Source organism: Phascolarctos cinereus, unplaced genomic scaffold (genome assembly GCF_003287225.1).
Source record: "Phascolarctos cinereus isolate Bilbo 61053 unplaced genomic scaffold, phaCin_HiC Scaffold_5;HRSCAF=322, whole genome shotgun sequence".
Taxonomy (NCBI): Eukaryota; Metazoa; Chordata; class Mammalia; order Diprotodontia; family Phascolarctidae; genus Phascolarctos; species Phascolarctos cinereus.
Window position 1 is genome coordinate 403,093,273 of NW_027555958.1, and position 22,708 is coordinate 403,115,980.

Consider the following 22,708-nt stretch of genomic DNA (forward strand, 5'->3'; position numbering starts at 1 on the left):
GGTTTTTAATTGCCGTTCCTTCCATTTCTAAGTATTCACAAATCATACTTTTAATAATGTGTCCTAGAATTTTTCCAGGAATAGAAATAAAACTCATTGGTCTGTAGTTTGAAGACTTAACTCTCTTCTCTTTTTCGAAGTAGTGATAAAATGTATCTTTCTCCAGTCCTGTGAAACATCTCCTGTTTTCCTAAAAATGATAGCTATCCAAAAGTGGCATGGATTCCCTTAGGAGGTAGTGGGTTCCCCAACTGGCCTCATGAGGTCTGGACAATCACTTTCTGAGGATAGTGTGGAAAGGATTCTTTTTTAAGGGTGAGGTTGATTAAATGGCCTCGGGTTTATTTCTTTTTTTAATTAAAAAAATTTCAGTAAGTACTTATTTTTTTCTTTCTCCTGTATCTCCTATTAGAATAAAAAAGAAAAATCCCTATAACAAATATGCATAGTCAAGCAAAACAAATTCCGAAGCTGATAATCTCCAAAAATGCTTGCCTTATTCTGTCTTGCAGCTATCACCTCTCTATCAGGAGGTAGGTGATATCATTAGGAATCCTCTGGAATAATTGAATTGGCCATAGTTCTTAAGATTTTCAAAGATGTTTGTCTTTACAAAGTTGTTATTTAAATAATTCTGGTTCTACTCACTTCACTCCATCAGTTCACATGTCTCCCTAGGTTTTTCTAAAATCATCCTTTTTGTCATTTTTAAATGATCTAATATTATCACATTACATTAGGGTATATGATAATTTAATATATTGATATATAATTATGTCAATTATTACATTGATATATAATAATTTGTTCAGCCATCACCAAATTGATAATCATCCATGTAGTTTCCAGTTGTTTGCCATGACAAAAAGCACTGTAATACATCATTTCATATCTATGGATCACTGTCCTCTTTCTTTGATCTCTTTGGTGTGTAGGCCTAGTAAGTGGTATCAAAGGGTTTACATAGTTCAGTGTTTTTGGAGTTATAGTTCCAAATTATTTTCCAGAATGGTTGGATCATTCAAAGCTCCAACAACCATGTATCAAAGTGTCTATTTTCCCAAAGCTCCTCCAACATTGGGAAGATCTGTCCATCTTCCCAATTATCCATCCCAAATCAAGACTCACCATCTGCATGATGTTTTAGCACTCTAATGCATGGCAACTTCCTTTTCCTCTGAGGTAATAGAAAGTTCTTTCAAGGGTGAGTTTCTATTGTTTCATCTTTATACCCCCGAAATTCAGAAAAGTACTTCACATATAGTAGAGAATTAATGTTTATTGAACGTTTGTTGATGTAACCCACGTGTCAATTGGGAAGGGTTCTGGCTTCTGATATTATGCATGCATAATGGTGGTTGATGGAGATCTCTTACAAAATCTATTTGCTTTATGTCTCTTCCCAGGCTTTTCAATAGAAACATGAAAAATATGGCTTAGGTTTCTCATAGAACTCTCTGGCTCATGGACCCACCTATGCTTTCCCTTGTGAACATCAGAATTTGGGTCCCTTGGTTCTCCCTAAAAGGCTCATCAACTCCTGTATAAGCAGACTAACAAGATGTCAAATATAGGACAGATTTTATTTAATCTGACAAAATGCACAATGGACTCATATCTGTGTCCCTCAACAGTTAGGAAATTTTTTCCCTTTCTGAGAGCATCAAGCAACCTTTCAATATGATGTATCCCACCTTTCTTAAGGACTTATACAGTTTACGTGACTTATTAAAAGTGGTTTCAGAGGGAAAGTAATTATCGTAACATCTGGATATCGTTCACCTGTCTCCTTTTGTTCAGAAAGATTTGAAATCCCTAGTTGCATGTATGTCTGCATTAGCTGCACTGAGTTGGGAAACCAGCATAATCCATCTTGGCATATATATATTTCCTGTGGCAAATAGACTGCTAAAGCACCAAATTTCAAAGTGCAAACATTTTCATCGCATTTTTGAATCTGCCTCTAAGGGACAGGGACTCATTCAGGTCATCAGTATGAACAGCTCACATTTACATATTATTGTACAGTTTTTGAAGCTCCTCCATTAAAAACACTGGAAAAGTGAGTGGTTCTGATGTTATCCCATTTTACCAGTGAAGAAATTGAAACTCAGAGAAGTTGGATAACTTGCTTATGGTTACACAGGCTACTCAAACTTAGTCAGAACTCAAACCCAGTTCTGACTCCAAGGCCAGTACTCTTTCCATTGTACCACATTGCCTCAAAATAATTTCTCTTTGCTGGAATATTCTCCTTTCCATAGAAGTTACTTCTGCAATCAGCACACCTTCTCTTTAGAAAGACAGTTTCTTTCAGCTAGTTTTTTCTTTTGTGTGTGTCCATGTGTATATTTCTTTAAGAAACAAAACAAAACACAAACCCAAGCCTCCTCCTATTCTACATGGCTCATTAGCAGTTCAGATGTACCCATAGGGGGATTGCAGCATCTATCAACAAAGTGATTTTCCTTTGGGGAGAAAGTTTGAGGATAGTCTAACAGTATACGGAATACACTATAGAGTTTAGGAGGGAATAAAAAAAACCTAGAAGAAACCTAATCTAATCAGAAGAATATAATTAAGAGACTAGATGTTTAGCTGAATCTCATATTTAAAGTCCATTTAATATTTAGGTAGGATATCAAGTCAGGGAGATAGAAAGTTACAGGCCCTAAATTAAAGTATGTCTTCAAATTTATGGTCAAGGACAGAGAGGTCAGACAATTACTTGCTGGGTATGTAGCAGAGGGAAGCTGCATGCCTCTGGTATCCCTTCTAACTCAGAGATTCTATGATCTTGTGAATCTGAGAGCAAAATTCCTAAAATAAGATTATTATATAAAGGAGTCAGTGGTCGTTCCCATGCTGTGGTTTAGAAACACCTTACTTCCGGGGCAGCTAGGTGGCACAGTGGATAGAGCACCGGCCATGGATTCAGGAGGACCTGAGTTCAAATCCGGCCTCAGACACATAACACTTACTAGCTGTGTGACCCTGGGCAAGTTACTTAACCCCATTGCCTAGGCAAAAAAAAAAAAAAAAGAAAAAAAAGAAATACCTTACTTCAAAGATAAAAGAAGCTCTCCATATGCCGAACAATTCCTAAAAGGTGACTAATATGAGAGAATAGTCATTTGGGAAACCATAGTATGGTATGAGGAAATATGATATAAGAAGTTGCTAGTGACCTGTAAGGGATATTCATTCATAGTTCTAGAGCTAGAAGGGACCTAAGAGAAAGTCTAGTCCAGCCCCTTCATTTACAGATGAGGAAATTAATACCCAGGGAGATTAAGTGCCCAAGATCACATAAGTATTATGTACTAGAGATGAGATTTGAACTTGTATCCTCTGACTCCAGACCAGTGCTATTTCCATGGTGCCATCTTGTTATCAAAACAATGGAATTAGAGAATAATACTATATTGGCATGTTGTTTTTTTTTTTTAACTTTGTCCAAGGGAGAAAGGCTTTGTATCTTCTAGGCATTAAGATTTTTGGTCATCAGAAAAGGAATAAAGAATAAAACAAGGATAGTACTCTAGGCTTTATCATATCGGGCTGAAATATTCCCAAATCCCAGCATTTCAGAGGTGGAAGGTGGCCTAAGTAACCAGTCATTTCTGTGTGCCTAACACTTTGTGACCCCATTTGGGGTTTTCTTGGCAAAGATACTGGAGTGGTTTGCCATTTCCTTCTCCAGATCATTTTACAGATGAGGAAACTGAGACAAACAGGGTTAAATGACTTTGCCCTGAATCACACAGCTAATAAGTGTCTGAAGTCAGATTTGAACTCAGGAAGATGTCTTCCTTATTCTAGGCCCATACTCTGTCCACTGGGCCATCCAGCTGCCCAAGAAGGCGTCTAAGCCAACTCATACTGGAAAGAGAATTCCCATTACACACACCCAGCAAATGGTTAGTCATCTGGCCTCTGCATAAAGATTTACATGAAAAGGAACTTAGTACCACTTTGGGGAAGCTCTTATTGTGATGAAGCTAATTAAATTAGTCCCATAAGATTATACAACTCCCTTTGCTTTGATTACACATACAGAATGACTATTCCTTATAGTAAATCAACCATTTTCCTCTCAATTTCTGTGGACACTGTGCCAGGGGTAGCAAGCAAGCATACCTATCAGTCAGTGCCGTAGCAGGGCAGGGCCCTTTCATTCATTCATTCATGTATTGGCTTTTACCTATTCAGTGCTTATTGAGTGTTGAGCACTGTGCTCTGTTGGGGGGAATATAGTAGTGGAGGAGGAGGAACATAAAAGAAAGAAAAGACAGAGTAGGGAGGAGGGGGGAGGGTTACATTCTATTTGTCTATAAAAAGAAGGTCCATATTTGTAAAAGCAGCTTGAAAAGAATAATATGCAATAAAAGGTCTACAGTCAAACTGGAGACTCCTTGGTTCAGTTGGCAGGTACTGGGAGGAGAGAAAGATCATAGAGAGAGTCACTTTGTGAGATAGTTCAAAGGAGCTCTTGCTCCTTCTGCCTCAGGATTTGGGAATGGACTTTGCAATTGTCCTGGAAAAAAGTTCATGTTATCTCTCTTCTCCTCTCAAAATCTACCACGGACCACTTTATCAAACTCAAAGAAAATTATCTCAGTAAGAAACTCAGTAAGAGTAGGAAATCAAAATGAAGGCTGCTGAATGTTCTCAATTAGTCTGGGATTTTGAAGCCAACAAAACTTGTAACAGTCAGGGTAGAATGGGCCACCTGAGATAGCGCTGGGTTCCTCTTCCGTGGTGGTCTTCAAGCATTTACTTGTTAGTGATGGTAATTTTTTAAGAGAAGGGATAGATTAGATGACTTATGTGTTCCTTTTCAACTCTGAGACTCTACGGTAGCTTTTATTTCATCATTCAGCTTGTAGATCTAAAGACATATAGATAGAGCCACAAATGTTCCTCATCCTGTTCTTCTTCCTTCTTCTCCTTCTCCACCACCTTGTTTCCTTGCCACTTTGGAGAAACCTCTGCCCTGAGGCCTTCTCTCTTGCTTGGTAACTCCCAACTCCAACAAGTATTTTAGGAAGGACTCCAGCCATGCTTCATGCTACACCTCATACATGTCTAGACTCTTCCAACTCCTTTTCCTTCTTCTCACCTGTTGCATTGACCATAATTAACTGCACCCAGGAGTGCACCAGTAAATATTTAAAAACCAGTTGTCAAAAAAAATATACGTGAGCCATACTTTTAAGTTTCACCTGCATTAGGAGCATTTTCTCCATCCTTTTCTTAAGTTTAGAAAATCAACAAAACAGTAAATCAAGCTTGATTTGTAGTGGTTGCTGATGTCTGAAGTATAAATTGTCACTGCAAATTTAACAGTCAGCCCTAGTGAGCTGATATTGACTGGTTCTAGCACACCGCTATCTGTGCCCCATCACTTTCCAACTGCCCTTCATGTGTTGTCTTCCTCCATTGAATGTGAGCTCCTTAAAGGGTAGGAGCTATCTTGCATGCCTGTATTTGTATGCCCAGTACATAGCAAAGTGATGCATAAAAAGTATTAATAAAATGCTTGATATATTTCTATCATTTACCTATCTACCTCAGTAATAATTAGTATTCTGAAAAAACACATTAAACTTAAATGTACATATGTTACATATGCATATTTATATGTATATGTAAATCTATATATGGACAGCTAGGTGTCACAATGGATAGAGTGCTAGGCCTGGAGTCAGGAAGACATCTTTCTGAGTTCAAATCTGGCCTAAGACACTTACAAGCTGGATGACCCTGGGAAAGTCATGTCATCCCATTTGCCTCAGTTTCCTCATGTGTAAAATGAGCTGGAGAAGGAAAAGGCAAATCACTCCAATATCTTTGCCAAGAAAACCCCATGGACAGTATAGGCACTCTATGGTTCATGGGGTCACAAAAAGTTGGACACTACTGAATGACTGAACAATACTACATATATATATGTGTGTATATGTATATGTATGTGTATGCATGTATGTATGTATGTATATATAAACATACATAATTGAAGTTAACAGAAAAAGCCACTATTTTAGCTAAGAGTACTTTGTTTTTTACTAATGTGATTCTCTTTACCGAGATCATCCTTTCCCTAGTGTAGTGAAGTGTAAAAAATGCTCCACTTAGTATTAGGAAGACCTAGAGTGGCCTGCATGAATACACAGAGGCAAGAGGAGATATCCTTAGGCTAAGGTTGTTGAACATTAATCATGCGAATTGCTAAAATATAAAGTATGTAAGGGGTGATGATGGGAAATGAACTGCTGTTGTTGTTTGATGGTGTTTTTGAGACTGGTTCTCCCTATCTGCAAGGGCAGCAGCCATTCATGGGCTTGATCCCATTACTAATCCACATGGGAGTCTGGTCCTGCTCCATTTTTGACCTGAGCCAATTAACTATTCTTTAACCCTATTGTAGCTCAGATCTCCTGAACTCAAGTGTTTCAGAGGCTCAGCCTCCCCCAGAAGCAGAGATTGTCAGGAATGGGCCATCATGTATGGTGGGAAATAGAACTAGAAAGGTAAAGTGGCTCCAAATTATGATGGATTTTAAAGGCCAGGCTAAGCAATTGTATTTTATCATATAAGAATTGAAGGTTTTTGAGCAAGGGAGTGATCTGGTCAGAATGATGCAGTAGAGAAAAAAATTGTTCTTTGTGAAAAATGGAATAATAGCTAACATTAAATAAATGTTAAGTTTTGTAAAGCACTTCACAAATGACTCCTTTTAGCCTCACCACTGTGGGAAGTAAGTGCTATTATTATTATTATTATTATTATTTCTATTTTACACATGAGGAAACAGAGGCAGGCAGAGGTTAACTGAATTACTTAAGGTCACACAACCAGTAAATGTTGGAGACCAGATTTGAACTTAAGTCTTCCTGACTCTGGATCATGCACATGCCACCTGGATGCCTGGAGACAGGGAGAAGAGACTGGGAGAGGTCAATTAGTTAAGAGGTCATTAAAATGATCTAGTTAAGAATTAATGGTGGACTAGGCTGATGCCAGTGTGAATGGAAAGGATGCAGTGGATGTGAGAGAGGCAATGAAAAATTATAATTGATGAGTCTTGGCAACAAGTTGGCTACGGAGTGAAAGAAGAGTCAAGGGTGGCTGTGGTTTCAAACCCAAGGGATTGATATATTTATTGTTTCTTGATTTTTTAAAAAATTTAACCATTAGATCAAAACATAGCTTTGAAGGCTATCCTTGAAAAGGAATGTTCCATCCATATTACACAAGATTCTATGCCAGAAACAAATGTAGAAATAAATTTGTCTAGTGACTTGGTAAATGAAACATAAGACCGAGAGACATAAAGTTGATTAAGGAGTGGCTTGATCAAAGTCCGAATAAAAGGATTCTCTTGATGATGAGATTCTCTAAATGTTGTTGACCTTGTACCAATTGCATGGAATCTTCATGAAATCCATAATTATTTGAAAGAGATCAATTCAACCATTCCCACTTAAATAAACAAGGTAGATGAAGAAGAGATATTGCTCAGATCATGCCATGCATTTGGCCTATTGAGTTAATCCAACTGAATATATTCAATTCAATTCAACAACAATTTATTAAGAGCCCACTATGTGTAAAACACTGTGCCAGGTGCTGGGAATACAAAGAAAAAACCAAAATAATTCCTACCTTCAAGGGTATTATATTCTATTGGGTGGATTACAAATCCATATCTATCTATCTGTGAATCCATACACAGATATCTATGTGTCCATATGCACAGATATATGTAATCAGGGTGGGGATGGACTGGCCAATGACTGCTCAGTCGATGCTTGTGCTAAGCTTTGAACAGCTCAAAGTGGTGTGAGCTATTTTAGCTGTCATTTCACTTTGTTGACTTGTTTTGAGTTTACAATCCACTCTTGATAATAAATTTAGAGCTGGGAGGGACCTCAGAGATCATACAGTCTTCATTTTGTAGGTGTAGAAGTGGAGAACCAGAGAAGTTAAATCATTTTCCCAGGGTCACATAGGTAGCAAGTAGCAGAGCTGGGGTTTGAACCCTAGTCTTCTCACTTCAAATCTAGTCTTTTTCCTATCTTCCTACCATACTAGACTGCCTCAGATTTGTGCCATCTCATACCTTTCTCATCCTGTACTTATAACCTGTGGCTCAACTCCTCCCCACCTCCAACTCTCCAAGACTCTGGGCTCACATGGACCAGATTCAGTCCTGGTCAGCTGATTCATTCAGCTGACCCTGAAAAGGATTAGATCTCTCTTTGATTCATTGCCCTAACCTGGACTTATTCCAAGAAAATTTCTAAATTTAGCTTACACTTGCCTTGTGTCTAGATTTTCCCCAATGTGGATAACAGGGTGTCCCAGCTACTATAGAGGCATTCAAGGGAGTGATACATAAAGCTAGGGCAGCCTTTACATCACCCCACAAGGCACATAGTGGACTCACAGGAGGTCATAAACAGATACATAAATACATTAAGCACTCAGATTATCTGCTCCTCTTAGAAGGGAACTAGGCTCAGAATTGCCATTAGGGAAGCCCTTTGACACTCTGTTGGATCCCTAGGCTTCCCACAGGGACTGACTCAGTCCTTTATGGCTTTGGATTATTAACCTATGCTTTAGATTCCCCTCATAGGGCAAACATTCTTTTAGGCTATTGACCAAACATTCCCCTGTCCATTGGACTGGCATAATCCAAATAAATTATTAGCTTCATTCTTCAAATGGGACACTGTTCAGGAACTGTATAACTAATCTTTCTCCAAGGGGTTGACTGCTTCAGGAAGGTTCTGCCTCTCTCTAGACACTCTAATCCTTGAATTCTTAAACTTGGGAACTCTCGAATGAAAGAACTTTTAAAGGAAAGGCCAAACACAAGACAATCCCAGAATCTCCTTTTTCTGGCTAGACTAGATGCTGGGATCAAACTGCCAAGGCAATTCAAAATTTCCCCTCTTTTGCTCAAGAGTCTGTGGTTCACAAACATTGACCCAGAGCTATCCTCTTAGGATAAATGAAAGCATACACACATCTATCTCTGCCATATGCTTCTGTAGGAAAACCAACAATTCTCCAGTTGCTGCTATCTTATTGGATAGGGAACTCCATTCTCCAAATCTCTCTTCTTAGGCTACCTGTAAAGACACGGAACTCTCACATGATTCTGTCCCAATACAGCCATTTTCACTTCGAAGAGAGCATGACAGAAGAGGAGAGATTGTGTACAGGCACAAACTTACCTCCCTCTAGGACCAGGTGTGCTTTGCTGTGCTTCTAAACAGGGTCAAACCAAAGAGAAATCCCAAAAAATGATAAGCTCACTTTTATAGACCTCAGTGGGGCAAGTGGGATTTTCTGTCAGAAGTCCAGCCTCCTGAGTGCCAACCAGTTGTTTATCTTACAGGCAGCAAGCCCTAGTCACCCAGGGCTACCTATCCCCTGCTCTCTGAAGTAGCATGTCCCTAATAGCCATAAGGAGATATTTCTTACATGATGCCCCAAAAGATATCAATTTGATTGGGGGTTTCAAACTTGTAAAGTAACTCTAGAAGGGTGAAATAGATTCAGCTCATAAATCGATTCTCTAGCATGTACATAAGAGGTGGTATACACGATATATACAGAGAAAGTACTTAATAAAATTTCTTCTTCTTTTCCATCTTCTTCTTCTTCTTCTTCTTCTTCTTCTTCTTCTTCTTCCTCCTCTTCTTGCTTTTTTTCCTTCTTCCTCCTCTACTTCCTCCTCCTTTACTTCCTCCTCCTCCTCCCCTTCCTCCTCCTTTACTTCCTCCTCCTCCCCATCTCCTCCTCCTCCTTCTTCTCTTCTTCTTCTTCTTCTTCTTCTTCTTCTTCTTCTTCTTCTTCTTCTTCCTCCTCCTCCTCCTCCTCCTCCTCTCTCTAATTTCATTTCATTTGACTGTGTCTAAACTTTGTTCAAAGGGCTGCACTTGAGAACCTAGAGGGTCACATGTGGCCTTGAGGTCACAGGTTCTCACCCCTGAAGAGAGTTCCTAGTGCAGACATACCTCCTGAAACACAAATCAATAAATGTGCTGCAACAAACAAAGAGTTGCCTGGGACACCAAGGAAAGAGTTTCTAATAAACGTTTAACCAAACTGCCATACTCACTTTTAAATTAAATTTGAATTATTGACATTTTTTCTATCACTTCTCTAAGTCTAGACAATCAACAAAACAGTGAACCAAGCCCTGATACATAGTGTTTGCATATTTCTGAGGTAAATGCTCACACTGAAAATTTAACAATTAGCTTTTCAGAGCTGGTTCAGGGGTTTTGACTTGCCAAGATTTGACCAGTGAGTCTTAGCAGAGACTTCGACTCACCTCTATCCCCTTGCTGAGGGAGACTAGCTCTGTATCTTCAATTTGATGCTGCTTTTCTTCTTTATAAATATTTATTGAGCTATATTATTGAATTCTAAGGGTCTTTGGGGTTTCGGAAGGGGAAGGTTAAAGACAGCCTCCTAATGTACCAGGAATAAAAGTCACTTAATAACCTTCTGGACTTCAGTCTAATGACTCCCATTGCTGCCTTTATTTATGCCTCTTTTTTGTGGTGGTGGGAATTACTTCCAGCCCAGAGTCAGCACCATCCTACCATGTGTAATTGCTAAGGTCTTGAGAATGGTAAGCCTAGTTTGGAGCAGTGCTAAAAACCCTTCCACACTGACTTACTCTTCACCCCCTCCCCCTCTACCCCAAGGGCTTCCTTATCTTTTTTCCAGATTTCACAGCATTCTTCAAAAACAAAAACTGAAAGACAACAACAGCCCTTCAGTTTACCCCGAAGTCATGCCTCCACCAAAGAGGGATGATTCTGACAGACTGTAATTGCTATCAGCCAACCTTTAGTGTCCTTTTAGATCAGGGACTTGGAAAGCAGTAATAGAAGCCAGGACAGCCAAGAGGGATAGTGAAATTTTCCAAGGAAATCTTTAGACTGAAGGTATTTGAAAACTGTTTTAAAAGTCTGCATTGATCTTCAAATCTGTCTAGTAGGTAAGATGGGGGAGGGCAGGAGGAAAGGAGAAGAGGCAATCTACCTCCTCAAAGTTTTGAATGTTTAGGGACATCCCCAGAGCCCTAAACTTAGAGGACTATAAAGAATAGATGGCCTACCTTTTTGCTTAGTCGTGTTTTAAATGCCTTTCTCTTGCCTGAGGCATCAATGAAATCCCCAGAGTTCAGGAACCCATTTATTTTCTCTTCTCTACCTGCCTCCTGAAGAGTCACTAAGGTTTTCCTCTGGTTAATTACAGCGGCAAAGGCCCTCAAAGACTTCAGGGCATACCCCAGACTTTCTCAGCCAGGCAGAGCCACCCCAGAGATCTGCTTACCCTAGATTTTGTCGTTTTATCTTAAAAAAGAAATCCTTTTTTGTTAAGCAGTGCCTTCTGGGGGGAGACAAGAACTGCCTGAAATAACATGGTCAATATAAATCACCCTAATGATTAGATGGTCCTGTACCACTTGTTAACATTGTCAAAGGAAGCTAATATTAAAATAGCCCCTGAGACATAAATAAAAGCATTTCATTTGGTACATTATGTATTTTCCCATATTTGTTTGGCTTTGTGCTAAAACGACAGTTTTGCCTAGTATGTATGCATTTAGTGATTGACACTATAGAAACCAGGAGATGGAAAGGGAAGGCAAAGAGAACAAGCATTTATTAAGCACCTACTATGTGTCAGGCACTGTGTTAAGTTCTTTACAAATATAATCTCATTCGATCCTCACAACCCTAGGAGGTAGGTGCTATTATTAACATCTCCATTTTGCAGTTGACCAAACTGAAGCAGACAAAGTTTAAGTGGCTGGCCCAAGGTCACACTGCTAATAAGTATCTAAGGATGGATTTGCACTAAAGTCTTCCTGACTCCAGGCTCATGCTCTATGCCCTGTACCAGCTAATAGAGGCTAGAAAGAGAAAGAGGTAGTCAAGATGATGAGAGGTGGTGTAGTATGGAGAGTATATTGGAATTTTAAGAGTTAGAACACCTGGTTTGGAGTTCCATTTATAGTACTGTTACTTTGGCAAAGTAACTATGTCTTTGAGACTCAGTTTCCTCATCAGAAAAAAAGGGGTGGTGATACTTGTACCTACTGACTTCACAAGGTCATTGTTAGGAAAGTGCTTTGTAAATGTCCAGTATGATTATTTCAAAGTAGGTTGCCCTGGTAGGAAGGTCTAAATGGCTATCAAGCTGTCTAGAATTAGAAGCTGACCATTGATGGAGGCTCCCTTCTCTGAGCTCCCATAGCACTAACTACGTGACTGATGCTGATAATTATATGCTACATTATGTTGTTACTTATTAACTATGTCATATCTCCTTAACAAAACACATCAAACATGACATATTTTTTAATCTCTCATGCGCTTAGTTCCTAGGGACCTGGCAGGTACTACATAAAAGGTAGTATGTGAAAGATCTGTAATTTCTTTGAAGTAGAAAATGTCCCTCATCAACATGGAAAGCAATCTGTTTATATTTTTAACTCTTACCACTACTGATCACTAACATTTATATAGCTCTTACTCTGTTCCAGAAACTGTGCTAAGTACTTTACATATATCTCATATGATTCTTACAACAACCCTGGAAGGTAGGTGCTGTTATTATCCCCATTTTATAGATGAAGAAACTGAGGTAGGCAGAAGTTAAATGACTTACCTAGGGTCACATAGCTAATAAATGTGTGAGGTTGGATTTGAAGTCAGCTCTTCCTGACCCTAAGTCCACGACTCTGCAGTGTGACCCCAGCTGCATTTTTGAGAGCTACCTGAGGATCGGAGAGGATAAGGGACTGGCTGAAGGCACATAGCCAGTGAGTGTCAGAGCTGGGATTTGACAAACCCAAGTTCTTCCTGCCTCCACATCTAGCCCTCTATCCACCATCATCATAAGGCTAGTGTTGTTCCTCCATCATTGGAGATGGATTTTGTGTTGAGTACCTACACTCTCTCATTTGATACCTTGAGGAACTCTAGATCACTAGTGTCAAATAGAACCCCAGCATGTGGCATTGTCACTTAGAAAACCACAAATTAACATTATCTCTGTTGCATTATATTTTTATTTATTTTATTAAATGTTTCCCAATTACATTTTAAACTAGTTCTGCAGGGAGTTTGGGGCTCAGATTTGATATTTCTGTGACTTTTTTGGGCAGGTGTAGAGATTACAAGATTTAGAACTGGTAGAGATCTCAGAGATTATCAAGACCAACCCCTTTCTTTTTATAGATAAAGAAACTGAGGCCCTTATTCCCTGATAAGTTGACCAAGGTCTCAGGGGTAGCAGAACTGGGATTCAAACCCAAGTCCTCTGACTTCAAATACAGGGTTCTTTCTGCTGTCTTCTATTTTGAACACTGTGTAGTCCCAGGACAGATTTCCTCCAATACAAGGCTTAAACCCACTACTATTATTTTCCAGTTATTCTATCATCCTTTATGCCAGAGAAAGAGCAGTGATTTCCTACTCTATAAGATCAAACTAATTAGCTTCCCTCTCCAATTATACATGTGTAATACATATAACCCTTCTTGCTGTAGACAATTTTGTTGACAGTATGGTATAGTGGATAGGGTGCTAGACTGGAAAGATAACCTATAACCTTAAAGAACAATAGAAATATGAATTATTATCATTATGTATATATCTTTTGGGGGCAGAGTTAGACCCATAATTTCATTGGTGTATGGAACTCACAGTGTGGAAATTCCCTCTACCAATATAGATCAGTACATGCTCTGCAACTTATAACTATATTATAATTATAATTACTTATAACTCACAATTATATTAGAGCGTTAGGGATTGTCTGGGGGACACTGAGTCACTGGATGACTTGCCTAGGTCAAACAGAACAATTATGACAGGCACTGCTTAAATTCAGATTTTCCTAAACTCTCCATTATGCATGCTGCCTCTTACACGTGGATCTTCTGTTTGCTAAATATGTTTGTGATTCAAAGTGTGAATTTTTGATGGGCTAGAAACTGACTTGAGAGACATGATGTAGCAATAGGGTATTGGAGCTTGTTGTTGTTTGTCCCTTGCTTTTGAAGAGGACCAATGACATCAGGAGGGTGATGACTTGAGAGTGAGCTGGATTTAAGTGAGGCAGAGCTGTGTAGTCGTCAGCCTCACTCTCTCTTCCAGAGCCATCCAAGTGCTAGAATCACACAGACCTCATTCCAAGGTTCATATGTCACCTTACACACTTTGTGTGTGATCCCGAGCAAGCCATTTAAACTCTACGTGCCTCAGTTTCTTCATCTGTAAAATAAGGGAGCTGGACTAAGTGGCCTCTAACGTCCTGCTCTAAATTTAAGCTACTATAAATGCCCAGGAAAAAGCAATTATGAGTCAGGGAAATGTGAAAGATAAAGGAATGTAGGGTAGAGCTCTACAGAAGAAGGAACCTGTCCACGGAAAGATCATTACTCATGAGTCAGAACATCTGGGTTCAAATCCCAGGTCTATTACTTACTAGCCACTTAATTTTTTATAAGCCTAAATTTCCTACCTGTAAAATTGTGATGATAATGAGGTACCCCTCTGGGCTACTCCCTCAACTTTTGCTTATGCTAGCAGATTGGGTCCCCAGAGGTTAGTTATTATTCCCTGGCTCTAGGATACCCTTTGGGTCTGTACTGTTAAAAACTATAGTTCACAAGCCCCCACAGATGTGCTCCATTTTATAATCAGTCAATAGACAAATTTAGCCAAAAAACAAAGACAGAATAGTTACAAAATATTTCTCATAAACCTTGAGCAGAGTGTCTTGCAAATATGCACAGCGTAAGTAGGAAGAATAGGTACAAACTCAGAGTGCACTGGTAGTGAGGCACATATGTGAGGAACACATGTGATTAGGGGAATTTATGCCTCCCATATTCATAAGGATTTAATATCTTTCTCCCCTCAGGCTGCTGGGAAAGCCACTCTGCTGGGTTGCCTGGTTCTGCTACTTTTCACAGCTTTCACACACACTGAATCGCCAGGGCTAGTTCTCTTAGTAAGTTATCTTTTCTGCTTCCAGAGGTCTCACTTCCTAAAATTGCTCATTACCTATCTAGAATGTTATTTTTGTGTGTGTCTGTATCTTCTCTCTTTGTCTCTCTGTCTCTGTCTCTGTCTCTGTCTCTCCGTCTCTCTCTTTGCATGTGTACTTCCTGCTGGGTGATTCTCAAACAGTACCTCAAACTTGCTCATTCTAATGAACTCTTGAACTATTCTAAGGTGGTCACAGGTTTGTCTTTTAAGGGCGGGGGGTGTATTAAATGTTTGACAATCAGCTTTCCAAAATTTAAAAAAAAAAACGTTCGTGACACTTTTAAGTTTAATCTGCATTATTAACATTTTTCCCCATTAGGCTCTAAAATCTAGACAATTAACAAAACAACAAATCGAGCCCCAATTTGTAGCTTTGCTGTTTTCTGAGGCATAAATGCTCATGTTGAAAATCTAACAATGGGCTCTCCACTGCTGACTCTAGCACTCTCTTATTTAAGGGCCACCTAGGACATGGCCAATATTTTCCCACCCAATTACAAAGGCAGGGGAAGGGGACTTCCAAATCAATCAAAGCGTTTTCTCAAGGGATAACAGGGTGACAATACAACTTCACACTTTGTTAAAATATCAGTATCTGCCCGTTGCTTTGCATGATTCTCTTGACTACCTGAAGGACCCTAAACCCTCCACCTCCTATCCATTGATAACACAGATGAACTATTTCCTTAAAAGGTTGTTTTAGTGAGAAGGTATGTGCAGAACTGTGAAATTGTAAACTATTACTTTGGTTGGGGGTGCAGGAAGAAAGATGAAGAAGAAAGAATAGGGACAAAAGAAGAGAAATAATTCAGTTAATCAGAGTAAGCACTGGATGAGGATCAAGATATTGAACTAGACTACATAAGTAGGGAGGGAAAGAAGAGTTAAAAAAATGAGGAAGAAGATCAACCAGGGTGGGGGTGTTGGGAGGCTGCCTGAGAAAACCATATTGGCCTGAACTTAATTTCCTCATCAATGTCTGGAGAAGCAGAAAGGATTTTGTTTCGGTAAAGACCAAGGGCTGAGGGATGTCTAGTTTGCTTGGGAATAGATAAATAGTGGAACATAAAGGAAAATCAGACATTTCATTAAGGTGGGCAAGGCTAGACGCTATAACTACATTATATTCTTGTACTTTGCCTGCCTGTGTATAGTGAGGGCTCCCAAGACTCTTCACACTAAAGTAAAATCGTTTTTCACTCTTTCAAATGATTGGTTTTATGTGATGTTAGGGAGTATTTGATATGGAAGAAAAGTAATGGTCACGTACAGGTGTACTCCCTAAGGGGAATATAAGAAAGGCAGCGTGGTACCATAGGAAGAACATTGGATAAAAAAGGTTGAATCTTGGTTCTTAGTGACTGTGTGATCTTGAACATCTATGAGCATCCACCTCCTCATGTGTAAAAGGGATAATAATCACTACCTTGTGGGATGATTGTAAGGAGAGAATATATCTAAAGTGCTACATAAGTGTGAGCTGTTTTTAAACAGCCGACTGGCTCCTGTTAATTCTTGGATAGTGAGAGGTCAGATTATAGAGCCAATAATAAGCTCAGACCTAGAAGGATCTGAAGATAATCAGATCTAACCCCATCATTTTACAGAGGAAACTGAGGATTTAAAAGGTTAATTTTGGTAACAGCTAATATTTATATTGTACTTACTATGTACCAGACATTACAAATATTATCTCATTGCATCCTTTAAAAAAACGCTGGGAAGTGGGTGCTATTATTATCCCCATTTTAGTTGGGGAAACTGAGGCAGACAGAAGTTAAGTGTCTTGCTCAGGGTTGCACACCGAGTGAGTGTCTGAGGTTAAACTGAACTCAGATCTTTCTGACAAGTCCAGCAATTTATCCACTGTGCCACGCAGCTGCCTTAAGTAACTTTCATAAAGTCACATAGGTAAGAAGGACTGAAAAGTCTATTAATTGTCATTTCTTAAATCTATCCTGGAATATGTCTGGCCCACTCAGAACTACTCCCCCCCCCGCCTTAGGTTTTGGGTTTAATTTCCAGTGGTTTGTTTGTTTTTATTTTTTCAGGATTTGAACCCAGGTCTTCAGATTCAAGATTCCAGATTTCCTACTGCACCATGCTAGTATAAGATAGTAGGCCCTGGATTCTTAAGACTCACCCTCTCTATTCCAGCCTCTGACAGCTGTATGATCATGGGTCACTCACTTAACTTTTCAGAGCCACAGGGTCTTCCTCACCTGTAAGATGAGAATACAAATGTACTTCTTACTTCACATGGTAGTTTGAAGGAAAGTGTCTTTTGAATCTTGGTTTTAGTTTGTTTGTTTGTTTTGTTTCTTTTTGGTGAGGCAATTGGGATTAAGTGACTTGCCTAGGGTCACACAGCTAGTGAGTGTTATGTGTCTGAGGCCAGATTTGAATTCAGGTCCTCCTGAATCCAGGGCTAGTGCTCTATCCACTGCACCACCTAGCTGCTCCTCAAATCTTTTTTTTTTTTTTACAATTTTATTAATTTATTGATTTATCAACAATCACTTCCATATGCTTTTGAGTTGAAAATTTTTCTCCCCCTTCCTCCCCCCCTTCCCATTTACATTCCTATTAAACATATTTTCACATTAGTGAAGTTGTAAGTAAAAATTAAAACCAATAGGAGGAACCATCAGAAAGATGAAACAAAACTCAACAGAAGGTAAAAATAAGTGATAGTGATTCCACTTCCATAGTTCTTTCTTTGGATGTGGACAGCATTTTCCATCCTGAGGCCTCTGGAGAGGTCTTAGATCCTTGTAATGCTGAGAAGGGTTCAGTTTAACAATATTAGTCATCGCATAACGTGGCTGTTATTGTGTACAAAGTCCTCTTGGCTCTGCTCACTTCACTCAGCATCAGACCATATAAGTCTTTCCAGGTTTTTCTGAAGTCAGCCTGTTCATCATTTCTTACAGTACAATAGTATTCCATTACATTCATATACCACAACTTGCTCAGCCATTCCCCAGTTGATGGGCATCCTCTCAATTTCCAATTCTTTGCCACCACAAAAAGACTGCTATGAATATTTTTTGTACATGTGGGTCCTTTTCCCATTTGTTTGATCTCTTTGGGATATAGCCCTAGAAGTGCTATTGCTGGATCAAAGGGTATGCACATTTTTGTAGCCCTTTGGCCATAGTTCCAAATTGTCCTCCAAAGTGGTTTGATCATTTCACAACTCCACCAACAACGTATTAGTGTTCCAATTTTCCCAAATTTATCATTTTCCTGTTTTGTCATGTTGGCCAATCTGATAGGTGTGATGTGGTACCTCAGAGCTGTTTTGATTTGCATTTCTCTAATCAATAACGATTTAGAGCATTTTTTCCTATGACTATAGAAGGCTTTAATTTCTTCATCTGAGAACTGTCTGTTCAAATCCTTTGACCATTTATCAATTGGGGAATGGCTTGTGTTCTTATAAATTTGTCTTAATTCTCTATATATTTTAGAAATGAGGCCTTTATGAGAGAGACTGATTGTAAAAATTCTTTCCCAATTTTCTACCTTCCTTCTAATCTTAGTTGCATTGGCTTTGTTTGTGCAAAAACTTTTCAATTTAATGTCATCACAATTATCCATTTTGCTTTTCATAATGTTCTCCATCTCCTGTTTGGTCATGAATTCTTCTGTTCTCCATAGATCTGATAGGTACACTATTCCTTGTTCTCCCAGTTTACTTATGGTATCAGCCTTTATATCTAAGTCATGAACCCATTTTGACTTTATTTTGGTATATGGTGTGAGATTTCTCACACCATAGTTTCTGCCATACTCTTTTCTGGTTTTCCCAGCAGTTTTTTCAAAGAGTGGGTTCTTATCCCCAGAAGCTGGAGTCTTTGGGTTTATCAAATAATAGATTACTATAGTCATTGAGTACTGTGTCTTGCATATTTAACCTATTGCACTGTTCCACCTCCCTATTTCTTAGCCAGTACCAAGCAGTTTTGATGATTGCTGCTTTATAATACAATTTAAGATCTGGGATTGCTAGGCCACCTTCCCCTGCATTTCTTTTCATTAGTTCCTTTGATATTCTGGACCTTTTGTTTTTCCAAAGCAATCTTTTTATTGTTTTTTCTAACTCCATAAAATAATTTTTTGGTAGTTTGATTGGTATGGCACTGAATAAGTAAATTAGCTTAGGTAGGATCTGCTCCTCAAATCTTAAACAATGCTATGCACATGAGAGTGACTGTCATTAGAAGCACAGTGGATAAGATGACAGATGAACATATACACACCTGCTGGAGGCCGCCCCTGATGTTTTGACACACAGATCTCCTTTACTCAAATAATTGAAACAATGTCCGGCTACTCAACTCTTATTCTAGGAAAACAAGCCAAACGAGGTTTGTTTATAACTATTTTTAAAAATCCACAATTAATACCACAAGAAAAACCGCTCACCTGCTTCTAATTTACTTCTTGTGTCTATTTCTATTATTAAGTACAATGAATACAGGCATTTTTAAAGAAACTTGTAATTAAAGAAAATGATACTCTCCCCCCTCCCATGACCATTGCAATGGATGTTTATTTTATTTAGAATAGTGTCATTTTTTCCCCACAGAGAATAATTAGAAAGTGGTTACCTGAAATAACAGTAATGACTTTCATTTAGAATATTACTGGAGTACTCTAGAAACTAGAAAGAGTTTAGATCTGATCCAAATAGATGAAGGTGAGATTCCAAGGAAGAATTCTTTATTTTTTTCAGGGCATCTGGGTGGTGCAGTAGATAGAACACTGGCCCTGGATTCAGGAGAACCTGAGTTCAAATCCGGCCTCAGACACATAACACATACTAGGTGTGTGACCCTGAGCAAGTCACTTAACTGTTATGTTGCCTAGCCAAAAAAAAAAGAAAAGGATTCTTTATTTTTTTATACTTAATATGGTGACTTTATTGATAGAATACAACACAGGATTCTATGATTCTCCCCCTACTACAGGGGTGCTTTGAGGCAAGGACTATGAATGGCACGTAGTATCCCTAATATCGGGAAATAGGTTAGGGATGTGGGTTCCCAGTGATGGAACTCCTCTTTTGTTTGGGGATGAAAAATCATGGCTTTTTACTTTACTCCTTGGAGGCCATGTAGACACAAGGTCTACTCCTACACAGTTGCTATAACTGTATTCATTGTCATATCAGGAAATGGGTTTGACAAAATGGTCATTGATGTCAATACCAGTGCCAATATCAAAGGTAGAATAGTGAATGTTGCTGTTTTTTAATTTAATATTTTATTTTTCCCCAATTACTTATAAAAAGAATTTTTAACATTTGTTTTAAAAATTTTTTTGAATTCCAAATTCTCTCCCTCATTGAGAAGGCAAGCAATTTGATATAGGTTATACATATGCAGTCATACAAAATGTATATTTCCATGTTAGTCATGTTGTGAAAGAAAACACAGGTAATAAAAACCAAGAAAAAATAAAGAAAAAGTATGCTTTAATCTGCATTCAGACTCCATCAGTTTTTTCTTTGTAGGTGGATAGCATTTTTCATCATAAGTCCTTCAGAATTGTCTTGGACCATTGTATTGCTAAGAAAGTTAGGTCTTTCACAGTTGATTATCATATAATATTACTGTTACTGTATACAATGTTCTCCTGATTCTGCTCATTTCATTTTGCATCAGTTCATGTGAGTCTCTCCAGGTTTTTCTGAGAGCATCCTGCTCATCATTTCTTATAGCGCAACCGTATTCCATCACAACCATATACAACAATTTATGGCCATCCCCTCAATTTCCTAATCTTTGTCACCACAAAAATAGCTACTATAAATTGTTTTGTACATATAGGTTCTTTTCCCTTTTTGTTTTTATCTCTTTGAGATATAGACCTAGTAGTGGTAGATGCAGACCTAGTAGTGGTGGTGCTTCTATTAAAGTCACAGGATACAACCTGGTCCTCTGTGTAGCCTAAGATTCTTCAAAAGTCCCTCTGATGCTTGTTTCACCACTTTCTTGATAGCCTTATATTTGGCAGGTTTCTCCAGGCAGCAGGTTAGATCCACAATAGATACATTAGAAGTAGGAATGCAGAAGGCCATGCCTATGAGCTTCCCATTCAGCTCAGGTATGACCTTGCATTTTTTTTAGCAGCACCAATGGAAGCAGGGATGTTTTGGGCATCACCGTACCCATCACGTCACATCTTGGCAGAGGGGCCATCTACCATCTTCTGGGTGGCAGTAATGTCATGGTTTGTGGTCATGAGTCTTTCCACAATGGCAAAGTTGTTATGAATGACTTTGGACTGGGATTCCAAGCAGTTGGTAGCACAAAAAACAATCTTCAGAGAATTACGGTATTTCCCCTGGTTCATTGATATCGTGAACAGAGGGACATTAGCAGAAGGGGCAGAGATAATGACATGCTTAACTCCACCCTTCAGGTGAGTCCTGGACTTTTCCAAGGTGGTAAAGACACCAATCACTCTACTACGTACTTGGCTCTAGCATTTCCCCCATTTAATATTAGTAGGATCATACTTCAAGATAATAATGGCTTTTGCATAGATCACCAGCTTTCCATTCTCAGCCTTGATAGTGCCCTTGAAATTGCCATAGGTACAATCCTATTGGCACATAGAAACCAAGCAGCTGAGGTCAACGAAGAGGTCGTTGATGGCCATGGCTTCCACTCTGCCTGACGTGAATTCCACTCTGGACACTAGGCACCAAATATGGCCAAGTCCTTTGACTCTGACCTTTATCGTCTCGTCTCAGGGATGCAGCTGCAGCAGCGGATTCTGGTACTAGAGTCGGGGGAGGAGGGGCTGGGAAAGCTGTGATCTCCAAGGAAGAGTTTTAAAATCAGAAAGCTAACATTCATCAAGCACCCATTAGGTTCCAGGCACTGTGCTAAGCACTGGGGTTACAAAGAAAACCAAAAGACAGTCCCTGCTCTCAAGAGCTCACAGTTTAATGGATGAGACTACATGAGAGCAACTATGCACAAACAAGAGACATACAGGTTGGGGCAGCTAGGTGGTGCAGTGGATAGAGCATTGGCCCTGAAGTCAGGAAGACGTGAGTTCAAATCTGGTCTCAGACCAAACACTTGACACTTACTAGCTGTGTGACCCTGGGCAAGTCACTTAACCTCGATTGCCTAAAAAGAAGAGAGACATACAGGATAAATTGGAGATAATTAACAGAGGGAACGCACTAGGATTAAGAGGAAATAGGAAAACCTTCCTGCAAATGGTGGGATTTTAGCTGGGACTTAAAAGAAGCCAGAGAATGTCAAGTTCACCCAGAAACTGCTAAAAGGGACAAAAGACAAGTAAATAAAAAAACAGAGACCAATGATGGAATAGGAAGTGATTCTGAAAATGGACACTAAAATCTGAAGGAGATAATGGCATGATTATACATCATCCCTTGCTAAAATGCGGCTGACGGTGGTACAGATGGTAGTGTATATTTTAACAAGGGATAATCATATAACATTTTAGTTTAGGGCAGTAAATGAAGAATATGGTTCCAAAACCACCTTTGGATATTTGGAAAAAAGCGAAAAAGAAGGAAGCAGAGTATTTCCTAGCTGTCTATCCATTCAAATCAACAA

General features: G+C 39.0%; 1 pseudogene; it reads right to left on the reverse strand.

The window, feature by feature from the left end:
- LOC110206766 (glyceraldehyde-3-phosphate dehydrogenase-like) overlaps positions 1-22,708 on the reverse strand; it is a 60,279-nt pseudogene that overhangs the window by 30,474 nt on the left and 7,097 nt on the right.